This window comes from Protopterus annectens, chromosome 1.part1, assembly GCF_019279795.1.
Source record: "Protopterus annectens isolate FY-2018-M chromosome 1.part1, PAN1.0, whole genome shotgun sequence".
NCBI classification, from domain to species: Eukaryota; Metazoa; Chordata; order Ceratodontiformes; family Protopteridae; genus Protopterus; species Protopterus annectens.
Window position 1 is genome coordinate 192,149,271 of NC_056726.1, and position 15,237 is coordinate 192,164,507.

General features: G+C 39.8%; 1 protein-coding gene across 1 annotated transcript in view; it reads left to right on the forward strand.

Annotated features, from left to right (window-relative positions):
• The window catches only part of BCKDHB (branched chain keto acid dehydrogenase E1 subunit beta), a 2,914,018-nt gene extending 2,899,208 nt beyond the window's left edge, over positions 1 to 14,810 (forward strand). Inside the window, exon 11 of the mRNA XM_044074065.1 lies at positions 14,579 to 14,810. The gene's annotated coding sequence lies outside the window, so the exon portion shown is untranslated. The remainder of the gene's footprint in view (positions 1 to 14,578) is intronic.
• The last annotated feature ends 427 nt before the right edge of the window (positions 14,811 to 15,237 follow it).

Here is a 15,237-nt window from a genome sequence, read left to right on the forward strand (position 1 = left end):
TATCCCTTGTGATACCTATGGAGGTGGGTTTGTCTTTTGAGCCTTGCCTAAAAAAGGCACTATGGGAGTAGCAAGAGCCTTTACCAATATCCGAAAGCCCAGGGGTGACAGGTGCAAGCCGTCCCTAGCGAAGCATCATGGCTTGTCGAGCATATCCTCCTAAGCTGACAGGCATTGGATCCCCTTTGAATGACACCAGTACTTAAGCCAATTGTTGAAATTGATCATCTTGTCTTCATATTGTGGCATCATTCTTGGTGAGGGTAAGATGCTACTCAAGGTCAGGGTCATACCGGCCTGGGCTACATGCTCAGAGAGCTCCTTTATGTCTCTTTTCATGTAGTCCAGGAGGTGCGTCTCAGGTCATTCACACCAGCATGGACAATGACTGAGTCATATTTGTACTTGCCTTGGAGTGACCTGAGTGCTTGTGTTATGTGGCGGATCCTAGCGCCCGACAGGCTGCTCACCGTGACCCTCTCCTTGTTCAGCCTGGTGAGCGGGACGACAGTGTGCCTGACGATAGAGTCACCTATTACAAGTGCATCAGGTGTGTTGTTTAGTCTTAAGGGCTGTGACTGTTCGGCACACTGGCTTTGTGAGATATGTGTTGCACGTGTTTTGTTTTGGGGTAGCGGTTGCTTGGGTGTCTGCTTTGGAGGTCTCTGCTGCTTAGGCAGATCTTTATTTAGAGCCTCAGTATGTTTTTGTGTGATTATGTGTTTGGTTTGCTGTCGTGGTAGGTCTATGTGAGACTGGAATTGTAGTGAGTGTGGTTTCCTTCTCCTCCTGACTGGTTATGCCAGTACTGAGTTAAGAGAGCTTAGCCTCCAGTTTGGCTATATGGTTGCATCTCTCACATGTGTTGGAATATGTTGGGAGGAGGAGAGGGTTGTCTGTGTACATGAGGCAGTTGTAACATTGCCTCAAGATTCCCAGATTCACCAGCTGGACCGGAGAGGAGATTGACAACTGACCTTTGGACATGCTAGAATAATATTGGGAATTCCTTAATAATTGAAAACAAGGGCCAGTGGGTAGTGAGGGTGTAGTGCTTTTAATTTTTAGTGCTGAGTTATATAATTGCTTTAGCGCGCAAGTGCCAGGTAACTTAAGTGCAATGTGTTACAGGTAACTTAAATGCAAAAACGACAAACAGTAACTTTCTTTCAAGTGAAACAAGGAAATAAGTACAGTAAGCAATGCAGATATCACTAGTGATCCACAGAAGCGCTGAGAAGCCGCATATTAGGTGGAATTAGCGTTCCAGGGAAATAACAAGTAAACAAACAACAAGCATATAAACAAAGCTAGATTCAGCAGGCCTGGATCTAGTCTATGCTACAGCAAACAAGGTGTACCAATTTCAGTAAGATACAGTTCAAATATTCAGGCACTATAAACCTTTAGCCTGTGTGTAGTTCAGGTTTTGTAACATATATAGCATTTTAAACCCAAGTTTGTTATATAACTTAATTTCATATAAACAGTATACAGTACCATGTAGCATGTGCATGATTTAGAGTTAACGTTTCTGTTGTTAAGTCATGTTCCTGTGCCTAATTTAGATGTTAAGTGCCTAGGTATTTGTACAGCTGTATTGTGTTAATTCACATGCTAACAAAAAAAAGTTGTTCATCTCTTAGTGTAATTGTTTCATTTACTATATATAAGACATGCTGACATGTGAAGACAGAGAGGAGGAAGGCAGAGGACAGGAAGACATTGACAGAGGTAATCAGGGGAGTACAAACAAATGGAATGAAACAGATTAAATTAAAGAGATAAAATGAAAGATGTAGCTACAAGATGGATGACATGGAAAAGGAAAGTAAGCTGGAAGCAGTGAAAAATGAAGAAACAGGAGATGGAAACAGAGATGACAATGCAGGAGAGCTCAAGTGACAAAAAGTGCAGGCAGGCAGGGAGTGGGCTGAAATGGATACTAAGGCATATGAAAGGAACTTAGGGTAAAAGAAAGATAACAGGAGAGAAGTTTTGTAAGAAATTAGGACAAGCATAACAGGGATGGGGAAAGAATCGGATGCAGCATATAGTAGTAGTCCTCTCAGACAGTTATAGGGTCTGGCATTAGTGAAAGTATAGGGAGAAAGGCTGCAGGTAGGAAAGTTATTGGCTCCAGATAAGAACTACAATGATGAAAGTCAGTGTGGGGACAGGGAGTAAAGTTTTGGTGATTGGAGGCTCACTCAAGAAAGAGTATTAAGAATCTTGGCAAGCGAGAAAGGAGAGAGCAGATTTCACTGAAACTATTCTCAGGGTTTAGACACAGTATGACATGGGAGGATGTGACCAAGGTGATCGCTGGGGAAATTGTGAAGTTGCGCGCATGCATGTGTGTGTTTGTGTGTGTTGGGAAGGTAGCACTCAAGGGATATTTGAATCTGCAAGAAGCAGGCAAAAATATTCCATGCTCCAATATGGAGAGGCAGTGGAAGTTGTTTGAGGTTTTTTTTGAAACATGAACAGTTCAGCCAGCTGGTGCAAGACTGTACCAGAAAAGGTGAAATTCTGATGTTGTCCTAAGCAGTGCAGATGGTGTTATGAATGTCCAGGTTATGGCACTATTAGCCACCAGTAATCATGCTACTTTGTGGTACATAGTCTGGGTTGGGGGATACGAATTACAAGGGCAGAGATGATGGTGTGAAATTTTAGGAAATTGGTTTTACTGTGTTGGGGAAGGATGGCTAGGAGACTGGGAAAAAAATAAACAAGGAAGTAAAAAAGTTATGAGAATGTGTCAGAGAAGGAGGATTCATGGCTATGGACAGGCTTTTGAGACAGATCTAAAAGTGCTAAAAAGGAGAAAGTAAGCATGGAGTTTTTTGAAAATGTCACCATAGCAATGGATGTAGCCAGAATGGTACACACTGCACCCCTCAACCTGGCCAAAGCTTTTGACATAATTCCTCACTCAGACATAGCAGGAAAGCTAAATACACTGGGAATAAACCCGTGTCACTCTCTGGATTGCCAACTGGCTCACAGATAGAATGCAGATAATCAGTATAGGGGAAGTTACCTCCACAAAGTGACAAGTCACCAGTGGAGGCCCCCAGGGTTTTGTGCTGGGACCTCTCCTGTTTGGCATCTACTTTTCTGTAGTAAAAGCTAATACCAAAGGGCTGTAGCTGACTGACTGCAGATGCAAGTTAGGAGGAGTCCCTGAACCCCCAAATGACTTAGCCATCTTGCCGGAAGGTTTGTCTGAAATAAATAACTGGTGCCAAAATCAGGGACCAAAGCTAAGTACCAGAAAATGCACTGTTGTATCTTTTGGGAAGTCCTCTATCCCAGGGATCTATCATGTTGACAATATGGGGTTAAAGAGATGACCCAGTTGTTCAGTGTTTGTGAACGTATGTAGACATTGGCCTAACTTTGACCAACTTGTTTCTGTTGTAAGAAAGTTTGTCTATATTGCACAGCTTACAAACAAAGGGATTGTGTCTACATCAACCCTCATTAGGCCAGTCACTGAATGTAACACCCCCTTTGTCATGTATCTGTCTGCGCACATGCAACAACTGAAAAGACCATAGAGAAACCTTACTAAAAGGTAATAAGGCCTAAACAGTATGTCCTTCATGGACAGACTCAAAGCCTAGTCACTACACTCTGTATCCTACAAAGTGGTAGAGGTGATCTTTGTCTGGCATACAAGGTATCCTCCGACCTATTCCTAATGGAGTTACTGGACAGCAGCAGGTCAAATGGCATCAGAAATACTCAGTCTGTGGATTGATACCTCTTCTGCAACATTAGCACAATGGTTTAGAGGGACAGTTATGTCTCGCAGAAGATACCGCTGCTGCTGTGGAACAGACTCAAGTCCATATAAAACAAAGTTCATCCCTGTCCATTTTCTAGATCTATGGATGGGAAACAGAAAAAATACCCCAGGACTGCCTCCTGTACTACTAATGGAGGGAGACAGCTCCTAAATGCTTTGTCCCATGCATGGGTCCCCTCAAATTATCTTTGGTATGATCCCATTTAGTCTTATTAGTGGTAATATATAATTATCAACCATGGGATGGGTAAGCCCAATTTTTAAGCACAGGTTATTTTGAGCATAACAAGGGAAACTGGGTAGACTTAAAATGGCCCCACAAGGGCAGCTGGCCTAGTATTTACCTATAAACCTATGGATATGAAAATTTATGAAGCTTAAATTAATGAATAAATGTGCAACAAGAGATAAGAAAGTAAGGGGGGTGGGGGTGGATGAGGCTACCAAGAGAGCAGCCAAGGAGGTAAGGACAACAAAGGAAGAACGACTGGATTTTGAAGGGGAACAAGGACATTTTAGGTATATAGCAGAAAAGGAAATGGGAGAGAGAGCTGGCCATACTTAACAATGATGGAATGGTGATCACAGAAGTCTGGGAAAAGGCTGAGGTACTGAATGAATAATTTGATTCTGTCTTCACAACAGAAAGCAAAGGGAGGGTGCCAAGCTGGGAAGAATGTAGAGCAGAGTGTAGAAAGTCACAGGGCACCACCAGGATAGAGAGGAAACTGGTAGCTCTTAGTGAGGGTAAAGCAGAAATACTAGATGACTTTCTCTGCCCCAGAGTCCTCTGGCAAATAGCAGACTGCCCCCCCACCCCCCGTAAAGGTATTCAGTAGATCATTGACCAGAGCAGAAGTGCCTGAAGACTAGAACAAGTGTGACAGCAGGAAAAATCCAGAAGCCTTCAAGTCTCTTAGCAAATAGCTGCGGCAGGAAAGGTCATAGAGAGAAAATACTGAGGGGAAGGATGGTAGCACTTCAAGAGGAATACAGTTCCCAGGACAACAACCAGCACACATTAATGACAAAAAGGAGCTGTCAGTCACACCTGATAAAATGTTATGGTTGTCTTGCAAATAAATCTGAAGGTGAAGTACTTGTAGAGCTGGTTTACTTGGACTTGATCAAGGCCAGTGAGTCAGTCAGAGGTTGTGGGTAGGACCACGACTGGGGAATGGGTTGTTGTGTGATTGAATGGTAGGGCACAGGCAGTTCTGGTAAGAGGGAAGATGTCTGGGGTAGGGCGAGCAGATAGGGGAATAATGCAGGCCCACTCCTGGGTCCAGTATTGTGTGTTTAGCTTAGACATCTTTTAGGGAGCATGATGTCGAAAGAGGTTTCTCAGTAGAGCATCAGAGGGAATCTAAAACAGGATTTGGAAAAGCTAACCAAGTGGGCCAAAAGATGGCAGTTGAGGTTCAGTACAGACAAAGGAAGAGAAATTTACTTGTGCCACCAGGGGAACAGATGGGAAATGATCTGGGGTGTTGACCACATCTGCATGCATGCATCACCCCCCCCCCCCACCTTACACTCTATACCCCTACATCAACTACTCAAACTAACACCTCTTTTTCCTGCCTCTCATACATATCCCAACATCTTTTCAACCTTCTCTATTGCTCCCCAACTACTTATTCACACTACCTAATATCCAGTGACAATTTCTTCCCCTCTACCTACCTACCAACTCCTTCACTTTTCTATTCTACTCTACCTTACTGATATGGAATAACTAAATCTTAAACTGAATAATTGAGTGTATCCTATCCCAAACTGTTAAACTTGAATATAACTTGCCTTAAACTGACCGGTGTCAACCTTCATACCTGATATGTAAACTTGAACTAAACATGAATAATACATGTATGTTAACTTGAACTAAGCATGAATAATATGTCACTTTGCAATGTTAAGTCTGTTACTCTCTATGAATGTGAACGCCTCTGTATTCTTAACGTAGTTTTTAATCTGTGGAGCTTTTCTCCTTGGGCCTCCGATGAAAATGGACAAGCATCCAGTCGGATTTTCCCGGTCAACAAATGTAAAATAATAATAAATAAATAAATAATGTACTGCCAGGATGAGAGTGGGAGGACAGTAGCAGCAACAAACAGAATGTTTGGGTGCATCTTCAAGGGGATAGACTCCTGAAACAAAGAGGTAGTGCCTCCATTCTGCAGGTCCCTGTTTAAACCAAACGTTGGGTTCTATGTGCAATTCTGGTGACTATGCAAGAAATAGAAATATTAGGCTGCTGCAAGGAGGGTAGAAGAAAGCTACCAGAAAGATGCGTGTTGTGGAGGGGAAGTTATATGACCAAAGACTAGAGGAGCCAGGGTTGTTCTCACTATAGTCCAGAAGAGACAGGAGAGATGTGTTGTTGGTGTATTGATCATATCAGGGGGATGTGAAGTAGTTGTCTTCAACAGATTAAAAACTACGTTAAGAATGACAAAAAAACCTAGTACACCAAACAGCAAAGCAACCACCAAGTTTACCCAAAGCATTTTTGGAGATCAGTAAATAACCTCCTAATCCCAGAGAAAACAACACAGCCAACTCCAGTAACTCCAAATCAAAATAGAAGAATAGCAACTGAGGTAGTCACATTGCTGCTCAGAGACAAAGCTAGTAGCAACTCACAGCCCCCCAATCATACGCTAACTTTGTGAAGTAATTTCTCCTTTAGACCTCTCCACACTTACATACCACTCAAATGTACAGATTTTTGCAGAATGCTCAGATTTTTGCCTCATATTTTTGGTCTGTTTCTCTTAAAATTAGTTTTTTTTTTGACAAATCACTGGGATAATCTAAGGATTAAAGTCACTATATAATGACATTTGTTTGAGTTTCAGACTTCATATCCATCAGAAAATGCATTCTAACACAAATCCTGTTATTCTAGCAACTTTCTATGTTTATAAGAGCAATATTTAAAATGTGTCCCTATTTTTGGGGCTTTATCTCACCATTTTTTTCAGGTTTTGTCCAGATTTCTTGAGCTAAGAGGATGAGAGGTATGACCACCACTGTTAAATATCTGTAGAAGAGTAGGCCCACTACTCTAGCCCCAGACAACCTTCCCCCACAATACATTAAAATCACAGCAAAATAAGTAACATACTCTGTTTCAATTTTAATAAATCGCTCAATCACAGAAATCTATGTTCCAAAACTATGGAAAAAAATCATTCATCATTCCCCTTCCTAAAAGCAGATCCTCTACAGACCTATCCAATTACAGACCCATAGCTATCTTGTTACAGTTATCCAAGGTATTTGGAAAATGCATTCACTCACAACTTGTTAATCACATATTAGAACAAAACATCCCCCCTACTCAGCATGGCTTCAGACCTAACCATAGTATTACCACTTCACTGCTGAATTTCACTAACATAGTCAACCAAGAAAGAAATAACAGTCTAGTTTCCACCCTTTTCCTGGACCTATCTAAAGTCTTTCATACGGTCTGTCAACAAAGGCTACTTAAAAAAATAAAAAACTCATTCATTATAACCTCAAAAAAAAAATAACAATACCAAAACTGACCTGGTAAAACACACAAAACATCTTGGAGTTATTATTGTTGACCAAATGAAATTTCGACAGCACATCTTGCAAGCTATAAAAAAGATTCAATCAAAACTAAGACATCTCTATACGGCAAAAAGAGCTAGCACAACTATAGCCACAGTCTGCCTGCTTCCTACTCTCCTTTATGCAGTCCCTGTTCTAACAATTTGAATTCAACCATGTCCAACAAACTTCAACAGTGTTATAATAAAATAGCCAGATGTACAGCAAATCTATCTGGTAGTACCCACTACTGTACAGCTCTTCACCAACTAAAGTGGCTTATACTCCCTCACGCAGTCAACCATTCCCAACTACTGACAGTCCACAAAATAGTGTACAGTTCTGAACTATACCCAAGTCAAAATACCCTCATCCATCAGTACTCCCCTGGTAGAACCTTACTATCCTCTAATAAATCTCTCCTAGCCATAAGAAAAATTAAAAACACCTCAGGGAACTCACTTTTTTCCAAATGCACCTGTCATAAATGGAACTCAGTTCCATCCAGCATAAGACAGTTAAGTAATACACAAGTTTTTAGAACACAGCTGAAAAGATACCTCACAGAAACCTGGCTATGCTCTTGCTTCACCCTACCCCAAGTAAGATTGACCACTTTCCCTTAACTACGCTTATCAGATCTGCCTTCATTAACCTAATCCTTTACTATACAATCCTCCTTCCCTTCCTATTGTAATCCTTTACTCTCTCTCCCTCTTCCTGTATCCCCCCAAAATATCTACCCATCTCTCTCTCTCTCTCTCTCTATATATATATATATATGTGTGTGTGTGTGTGTGTGTGTGTGTGTTTGTGTATATATATATATATATATATATATATATATATATATATATACATGTGTGTATATATATATATATATATATATATATATATATGTGTGTATATATATATATATATATATATATATGTATATATATATATATATATATATATATATATATATACACACACACACACACACATACACATATACATGAGCGCACTTATATACTACACATTTATGTATACTGCACTGTGAAAAGTTACTTATTTTTACACTATGTTTACATATTTCCATTATTGTATATTTTGTATCATCTTTACATATCCAGCACAAATGAAATTCTTATTATCTCTGTATAGTCAACAGATTTGTATTTCTTCAAGTTTTTCTCCTTAAGCCTCCAGTGAAAAGGGGCTTTAGCAGTCCAGACGGACTTTCCCAGTAAACAAAAACAATAAATAAAACAATGACTAAAACAGAAAGAACAGAAGAAAGGGGAGGAGGGACAGGTAACAAAGTGTAAGGACTTACTACTCCCCCAATCTCTGAAAGCACATTTTCACAGAAAGAATTGTTGGAGAGAAAAAATCAACAGAGGCATCAAGGAAGGCATTAAATGGGTGGAGGAATGATGGGGGGTGGGAGTTGAGATAGGGATGTAGAATGCAAAATGTGCTTAAAGGGTTTCACCCCAGGCTGGATTGTGTAGGAGAATCTCACTGATATGGCTTGCCTTTATTGTTAATGCAGTCTGCTACTTCTAATATTCATAAATTGTACTCGAGTTGAGTATGAATTAGCCGGCAAAAACAGCAGAATCCATTTTCCTGAAAGTTTCAGCTAACCCCTGGAAGTTGTCCTTTATCCCACCTCCTTTTACTCCTTTTCCAAAAATGTGATGCTATTTAAAATGCTTCCCCTGTGTCAGCTCAAGATCCTGCTGCATGAAGCCCCACCTGGTTGATCACAAATGGTGAATAGTACAGCTCCTATAAACATCATGCTCTGTAGCAGTGTTAACAGTGTTTTTCCAGAGTGGGACTTCACCTCACCTTGCTTACTTAAATATAGTAACTCTGTGGTGCCACAGCCACATGAAAATGAGAATCACCTTACAAGCTCAAAGGCAGAAGCTGGAAGACCTGTAGTCCACAGTCACACTGAAATAATGGGGATGTTGGTCATGAACTGTAATATTGGTGAACCAGAAATTATCCGATAGTGGCTAACCAGAAGGACATCCACCTTTCTCAAGAAAACTGTTTTAAACTGTTCTTTGTTTTATTGTTTTCTACTGCATAATCTGGAAATTTTCTCTTTTAATTCTTGCTGACCATCAGCACTCTTCAGCAGCCATTTTTTCACTTTCCCAGCCCTCCTCACTGTCACTTCCAACATCACTTCTGGTGTCCTGTACGGTTCTTTCTTTTCACAGCAGACCTACCTTTACTATACCCTTCTCTTGGTTTGTTGATGCTAGTGGCAGGAGCTGGCAGTTAGAGAGGTCATCATACTTGCAGGTCAAAGATTGTGGTGCCTTTTCCTTCTTCCCTTTGCAGCCTGACTTAAATGCCACATGCTGACATACAGTGGATATAAAAAGTTTACACACCCCTAATAAAATGCCAGGTTTTGTGATATAAAAAAATGAGGCCACAGTAAATCAGTTCAAAACTTTTCCCACCTTTAATGTGACCTATAACCTGTACAAGTCAAATGAAAAACAAACAAGTCTGTCAGGGGAAAAAACTATAAAAAATAAAAAAATACAATAAACTGGTTGCATAAGTGTACACACCCTTAAACTAATACTTTGTTGAAGCACCTTTTGATTTAATTACACATTCAGTCTTCTTAGGTAGGAGTCTGTCAGCATGGCACATCTTGTCTTAGCAGTATTTGTCCACTCTTCCTTGCAAAAGTGCTCCAAATCTGTCAGATTGCGAGGGCATCTCTCATGCACATCCCTCTTCAGGTCACCCCACAGATTTTCTATTGGATTTAGGTCTGCGCTCTGGCTGGGCCATTACAAAACTTTAATTTTCTTCTGGTGAAGCCATTCTTTTTTTGATTTGAATGTGTGCTTGGGGTCGTTGCCGTGTTGAAAGGTGAAATTCCTCTTCATCTTCAGTTTTCTAGCAGATGCCTGAACGTTTTGGTCCAAAAGTGACTGGGATTTGCAACTGTTCATAATTCCCTCCACCTTGACTAAAGCCTCAGTTCCAGCTGAAGACAAGCAACCCCCAAGCATGGTACTGCCACCACCATGCTTCACTGAGGGGATGATGTTCTTTTGGTGATGCAAAGTGTTGTTTTTGCGCCAAACTTACCTTTTGGAATTGTGGCCAAAAAGTTCAACCTTAGTCTTATCAGACCATAACACATTTTCCCAAATGCTTTTGGGAGACTTGATGTATTGTTTTGCAAATTTTAGCTGGGCCTGGATGTTTTTCTGTGTAAGAAAAGACTTCCATCTTACAACCCTACCCCATAGCCCAGACATAGGGAGAATATGGGAGATTGGGGTCACATGTAGTACAAAACCAGTACTTGCCAGAAATTCCTGCAGCTCCTTCAGTGTTGCTGTAGGTCTCTTGGCAGCCTCCCTAACCAGTTTTCATCTTGTCTTTTCATCCATTTTGGAGGGACGTCCAGTTCTTTGCAACATCACTGTTGTCCCATATTTTCTCCACTTTTTGATGACTGTTTTCACTGTGTTCCATGGTATATCCAATGCTGTGGACATTTTTTGTACCCTTTTCCTGACTGATACCTTTCAACAATGACATCCCTTTAATGCTTTGTAAGCTCTCTGTGAACCATGGCTTTTACTGTAGCAGGCAACTGAGCAAATGTCAGGAAAATCCTACTAGGACAGCTGAACTTTATTTGAGGTTAATCAGAGTCTCTTTAATTGATGGCAGGTGTGTACCCAAGAAGACTTAATGCTGTAATTAAATCAAAAGGTGCTTCAAAAAAGTATTAGTTTAAGGGTGTGCACACTTATGCAACCAGCTTATTGTATGTTTTTTATTTTTTATATTTTTCCCCTAACAGATTTGTTTGTTTTTCAATTGAATTGTACAGGTAATATGTCACATTAAAGGTGGGAAAAGTTTTGAAATGATTTATTGTGGTCTCATTTTTTATATCACAAATACCTGGCATTTAACAGGGGTGTGCACACCTTTTATATCCACCGTACATATACCGGAATAAAATTTCACTTTTATTTGTTGCTTGATAGACCAAAGTGCCTCCAGATCCAAGTTTGGAATGCTCATGCACTTGGCTATCTCCTGGTATAAGTAGTCCAGCAAGCCAGGCCACTCCCTCCCCTAGGAATGGGTAAACTCTGATTTGCTGCTCACTCCCATTCCTCATGGCTATATGTTCAAGCACTCAGACTTCTAACTGATCCTGCCTCTTAGGAGTATTAGGTAAAACTCCATCCTTGCAAACAATGGAACCTTTTCTATGAAATCTAATTGTAGTGGTCCAACACTCTTTCCAGGAAACAAAACATTCTCATATGTAGCCTATACCCAAACCCCTCAAACTGTTCTACCCACCTCTATCCTTATTTCTCAACTTATTCACCACTGTATTGCTTTCAGATCATATCACCTTTTCCTTTGTATCCTCCACTATGCAAAATCATAATCTGTTCTGCCTCCCATCACTGTCCATTCCTTCCACCACTACCATCCATCCTCTTTACATTTTTTGTTTTTCAAAACAAAGTCGGAGTACTTGTCCTAAATTCTTCAGGGAGAGACACAGTATTCCATTTCAGCTCCCAAAGTAGTGCAGATGATCAGGATCACCTCTCTTTTTTTTTTGTAAATATTTTTATTAATTTCCAAAAACAAGAAAACATGAATGCAGGTCATTTATGACAGTGAAGTATTTACAAATTATTTAAAAAGGTTGGCTAAAACCTCTAAACAGATATCAAATATTAAAACCAAAATAAAGTATTTACAAGGGTGTCTATTGTTGGCATATAATTGACTTTCTATACAATTGTTTCCTGATTATAATCTGCTACAGTCATTACTCTCCAGTATTTCAGTTACATTTTGCCATGCTATATATAATGATGTAGTTCTTTCAGTTCTCCTTTAATAGTGTTCATTTCCAATTGCGATGCTGCTGACACCATATTCATGAATTGCTTAAAAGTTGGAGAAGCTTTGGATTTCCAGTTTGAGGCAACTGTATTTCCTTGCTTTACTTTCTAACCTATTGATGACATTTCTTAACAATGTTTTACGTGCATTGAGTTTTCATTTTGGCCTTAATCATAACCCCAAAGTCTGCCTTCAGAACTGTTTTTCCAAGTTTTAACCCTTTTATAATGTTTCCTACTGTCGGGATATTCTGCCCAGAGGGCATTGACTTCGTTTGATCATAATGTCTCAGTGCAACACTTAATGGGTCCGATTCTGAAAGGCTTGCTCTAAGTCTGAGTTACCACTGACACTAATAGCAGGGCTTTTGGAATATGGCCCCGGTGTAAGCCTGTTTATAGATAGGCCTTACACCGAAGTAAGTCACTGACACTGAGAGCAGGTCTTTTGGAGTCTGGCTTCCGGTGTAAGCTTGTTGATAGTAGGCCTTACACCGAAGTAAGTAACCTACACTGAGTGCAAGTATTTCGAAATCAGGGCACATGTACACTGAGAGCAACTCTTCTGGAATATGGCCCAGTGTTTAAATTGCGTCATACTGCCATGATGATCCATGGTGGTGGTTAGATGTTAAATGAGCATTACTGCAATTTCTATAGGTGCATCTTGTGGTTTGTCTTTTCTTTTGAATTCAGCAGGGGCATTTTATCCTCAGCTAAAGAAAAGATCAGACAATTTGCACATGCTGCACCAAATTCTCCAAAATGTTCCTTTGCATCTAGAGCAATATTCCTGTTTCTTTTTGTTCTTTGAGTGATGTGCAACTCAGCAAATAAGCATGCTGCAAAGCAGTTTCCCTTGAGGGAATAATTCTGGAATTGTAAATATATGACTTCCAAATGAGTAATTAGATTGCCATTTAATTATTTATTTTACTGTATTTATTTACACAGGGATTAGTCCCCCTAGCCCAGTGGCCTCTTTTCAAGAGAGATCCAACTTTGTATTCACGCTGACTAGGAGAAATCTGGACAGGGAGTTGGGGGACTTCCCTTACTCTTTTCAGTAAGTACCAGGAGGGCATCATCTGCATCCACTTGAATTATCACCAGCTCATGCAGATGGGGCCTCAGGTTTAATGCCTTATCCAAAGGATGCCACATACAGGAGTGTAGTAACTGCCCTCCATCCTCATGCTGCACTACATTGTCATTATTGGAAAAATGAATACAAGCACATTGTGAGGGAACTGATTTTACACTGTTCTGATCTTCCAGCATGAAAAGGTAAGAGCATTATGTGCTGAGCAGCAAACACTTTATAATTTCAAGTTTTTCAGCTATGTAGAGTGTAAAACCAGCTTAAGATGCACAACATTCTTGCTTAAGTGACCACGTGTTTATTATGTATGAATATGAAGAATTAGATACGTAATCAAAATATGGTATTTCTTCCTACTTCTCAACCTCATACCACAAGAAATCTGGACAAAGCCTAAAATAATGGGGACAAAGGCCCAACAAAATAGGGACAGATTGTAAATACTGCTCTTATAAACTTAGAAAGTTGCTTGAATAATTAGTTTTGTGTAAGCATGCATTTTCTGGAGGATATAACAGCTTCACCTCAAATGTGTGTCATTATTTAGTGATGTCAACCCTCACTGATTTGCCAAAAAAAAAACACAAATTTTGAGGAGCAGGCCAGAAATATGAGGCAAGAATCTGGACAGTTGAGAGATGTTCATTTCCTGTATACCCTTTCCTTTCCATTTAGCCTAATGTATATCCTGAAAATATGTATGTTTTATCTTTTGTCTGCTGCCTTCTCTACCAGAAGTGTGTACTGCATTCCTGAAACATGCAGCATTATCTGAAGAGCTGTCAGATACATTCAGAGTGTTTATCTGTCAGGTACAATAAGGTACAACTCTGTTTATGTGGCGGGGTGTAGGGAAAAGAGAAAGTTAGTTCAGGCGCTGCAACACAGAGGCACATGCTAGTTTAATGCACATGCTTTTAAGCATGCTTGCTTTTAGGTTTCAGATCAGCAATACCTTTAATTAACTTCAACAAGGTTTTAAGTTGTGAGGGTCAGAGAGCAGGCAAAGAGCTGTGAAGCTGTAAAGTGCTTTCTGGCAATCTGCAGTACCTAAGGCATTTTGGCATACCAGATTAAAAAGTAAATATTAGAAATGTAAACACCCCAGCAAAATTTCAAGAGAAGTGATTGTGTCTGTCTTGTTTCTTTCAGCTACGTGGGAGGACATTCATTCTGGCCAACTTCAGGAAGTACATAATTCATGATTGCTCTGATCCATGGATGTTTCCTGCATTAATAGTTTTCACTAGGTTGCTGCAGTACCCCAAGAGAACTGTGTGTAAACATTTTATTGACTGTGTGAAATGTAATTTCTTTACTACGTTTATTTGGTGAACAGTAGATGTCATTTATTGCAATAAAATGTGTGTCATTCTTCCACTAACTTTGCTTTTTCTTGAGGAAAAATATTTAATGCTTCTGAAAGTTTTATGAATTTGATAAAGCCATTTATGTGTCCCATGTTGTTGACTAGATGTGCAAATATATTTTGCAGACTTTCAGCCTTGAATTACAAATTAAAGTTTAGCAAGTGTGGTTGTACTTGTGGTTTGATGCACCTTTAGCATTTAATGTAATGCAATGATTACAAAAATGCACACACGTTTACTCAGCTTTCCTTAAGCATTCTCAGGGTTTTTATTTCATTTTTTTTTACTTTTTTATATTGTTTTTCATTCATGCACAGCAGAAATTCAAGTGCTCATTTGAAAATAAGAGCTAGGAAATTATAGCTACATTTGTAGAGCAATTACACATACAATCTAAGGTGTCCAGTCTCTCTTTTTGTGTCCTGAAACATAGCTCGTGTT